At 44.6% G+C, this 3,271-nt stretch overlaps 1 protein-coding gene across 2 annotated transcripts in view; it reads left to right on the top strand.

The window, feature by feature from the left end:
* Positions 1-3,271, top strand: part of C1QTNF7 (C1q and TNF related 7) — a 95,529-nt gene that overhangs the window by 80,424 nt on the left and 11,834 nt on the right. The gene's annotated exons all lie outside the window — the stretch shown is intronic.

The raw sequence follows: 3,271 nt of genomic DNA, 5'->3' as shown, positions 1-3,271 counted from the left end.
CCTGGGTGATACCATTTGATCAGCCTCCAGCACTGAATAATTTGTAAGTGGGAGGAAAAATCCATTCTACGGGGGTCTGGGAGTATCCTTTCCTGGTATTTTTTAATGTTGGTATTTGGTGCAATTTGGTGCCTTCCAAAGGCAAATGGGGAAGAAATAACTCTTCAGAAGTCTCTACATTCTAATAACTTCCACCATGACAGGAATAGGAGGTGAGCAATATTGGAGACAGGGATACATTCAGCAAGGAAATCCCCCACTCCCTCCCTGCCCTACATGCACAACTGGCTTCCCCTTCTGCCCTGCACCATTTGTTCCTATGCAAAGTGAGTACAAAATACAACCCAGTCATTAGAGAAGCATTTTACACATTTATTTGCTCTTGTTATGCACAGGTATAGCATTGTGGCACAAGAAGCAAGGCAGTGAAAAGTCAGTCCTGGTGTGTGAGACACACACACACATACATTATTTTTGGTCTTTTTTCTCTTCCTATGCCTTTCATGTTCTCTTTCCTGCCCTCTACCTCTATCTCCCTTGCTCCTCTTCCCTTTTTCCCTGACTGTATTATCCCCTTCTGTCCCACATGTGACATTAGGGATAGTATTATAAATGTATCGTGTTTGGTAAGGCAGAATGTTCTAGTGCAGGGGTCCTCAATCTGATCGACTCTGGCAAGAGTATAGAAAAGTGATTGTGGGAAACCTGAAAGGACCAAGCCAGTCTGAAATAAAAGAAGGACAATGGAAGTTATCTGCCTAACTCACTGAGGCACTTTCGTAAATTCCATGAGGCGCCTGTCTGTATCTTTAGGTACCTAAACACCTTTGTAAATCTGGGCCCCGGTCAGATATGTCATTAAACCTGCAAACTGAGGGGCATCCTAGAGGACAGCTTTGCTCTGGCGATCTGCACTATCTCTGTTTTTGGAAAGGTGATGGAAACCCTTCAGAAGCAGCTCTTTTCAGACACATATTTGTGTCCTGAGTTTTCTAGTGTTAGATACTGATCATTCTTTTTTGTAAGCCACTTTCATTTTTCCCACAAGGCTGCTGCAAATTGCATGAGTGACTGTCCTAGATTCTGAGCTTTTTTGTGTCAGGAACAAAAAAGCACAAAAAGACAATATCAACAGCATGATTTAATTTTTTGTATGTGTTGGCAGTAAAATATCTGTCCATTTGTGCCAGCCCAAATATTACAAATACACTGTGGCTATCCAGGCCAACATAGAGAGTCAGCCTAGCTCACAGCAGGGATCCAGAACAGCTTGTAGGGAAGCTTTTAGCAAAATAGCTGGGACCAGAAAGAACCAGATTGTTTGGAGCCAGAGAATGAAAACTAAAATGAACCCCAGCTTGATGCTCCTCAAACCACGCACAGTGAACCCATGAGCAAATTGATTTTAGGTCCCATGTTTTCCATGTGTCCATGGCCATGGAATTGGACACAGAATTAACCTCAAGTCATGGAATCTGGCTGTAGAATACACTTTTTTTTTTTAAGTGTATTGAAGCATGGGATGAGAGTTTAAATGTCAGCATTGTTAACTATGCCATTACGGATCACTTTCTCAGAAAGATTCACCTACTGTGCTTATCCGTTGTCTTCAGTGGCAGATATCTTTGGGGATATTGGGGCATTATTGGGGTGGGAAACAAAAGTTCAGTCTATCCAAAAAGTTTCAGGTCACCTCTCCCCTTATTACACACGGAGGAAGTAAAGAGAAAATGCAAAGCTTCGATAATCTACTGGTCTGTGAGTGTTGCACATTTCCCACTGCGCCTGATCCATAGAGCATGCAAGTCTGTTACAATGCCCTGCTCTGGTGTCTGGATCTTATAGCTATAGAGTCTTATGCTTTCAGCAGTGGAGGTCCCTGGTTCAATTGTTAGTGCATGCCCAGATAGAGATCATCACACTTCTGCTGTCTCTTGCAAGCTAGAATGCTAAACTGCCAGAATCCTCAATTGCATCCTGTCCAAACCTTCAACTTTCTATTCCAACATATTTTATAATGCAGAACAGCAATGCCTATGCAAAAATTTTGTGACACACACAATTTGTGGACAGTGTAAAATACTGTTAATCCCTTTTGACCTGAGTGAATAGTCAGTGTTCGGGACCCTGAAGGTGTTCCAGTTGAGTAGAAATTGACAACAGAGTCTGGTATTTTCTTTGATACAATCTTGTTTATTTACTAGGAATGTACAAAGTCCTGCTTCTCCAAATGCAGGAGGAACCAAAGCCAAAAGGAGAGAATTTCTTTGCTTACAACCCAAGCCTCTTCAGCCAGCACGAGACCCAGAAGCCCCCTCTCTAGATTCTTCCAGGGTCATACACCATGCTTGTCCAAACTGTCCGTCTCTAAGTCTTGCTTCAGTTTGTCTGTTCCTGTGTCTGTATGATGGGGTATACAAACGCCACACTGGGATGAAAGGGGTTAAAGGACACTACTGGGCCCAGGTAGCCCTGCCCCTGCAGACCATGCTTCAGCTGGAGAAGGGTTTGAAAAGGGAGCAACCCAGCTCAGAAGGGGCCAGACGGGGGAGGAGGACAACCTCTTTGAAGCCTCTTTGAGGGAATAGGACTATATGCCGAGTCTGGTTGGGGTGATGATTTAGTTACCTTTTCTTTTTCTTTTTCTTTTCACCTTATCTGGGGCTGAAAGCTGAGAGAGGAAAGCAGCGGTAGGAGCTGACCCAGGAAGGGTAACTCAGAGGGCACTTTTGGAGGCCGGACACTGTCCCTCCTAGGGCCCTATGTCAGAGCCTGGTGGAGTGGCTTCTCTACCACTGCTCCCACTACAGGAGGGGCTCAAGCCGCCTGTACTCATCACTATGCCTCTGAGGCCACGTCTACACTATAAACTTACATATGTATAACTGCACCCACACCCCTGAGCAGCATGGTTATACTGCCCTAACCCCTGGTGTAGACAGTGCTATGTCAACAGGAGGGCTTCTCCTATCAACATAGCTACTGCCTCTTGCAGAGGTGGATTAACTGTGCCGACCAGAGACGTTCTCCTGTGGGGTTGATAGTGTCTTCACTGAAGTGCTACAGCTGCGCCGCTGCAGCATTTTAAGCAGTGGTGGATTTAGAGTTAGTGGGGCCCTGTGCTCAGTTTCATTTTTGGGGCTCCTCCTCGGACCCAGCCAAGAAAAAGAACATTCTCTCTTATCTCCCCCATCCCTGTTTTTCATTCTTTTTTCTTCATCCTCGTCCTATATTATAAGTAATAGGAAGTAAATGAAAATAAAGTGAGGTA

The sequence above is a fragment of the Terrapene carolina genome, unplaced genomic scaffold (assembly GCF_002925995.2).
Source record: "Terrapene carolina triunguis isolate 2854851 unplaced genomic scaffold, T_m_triunguis-2.0 Scaffold66, whole genome shotgun sequence".
Lineage (NCBI taxonomy): Eukaryota > Metazoa > Chordata > Testudines > Emydidae > Terrapene > Terrapene triunguis.
Note: the sequence above shows the minus strand (reverse complement) of the source record. Positions and strands in the feature narration are given on the sequence as shown.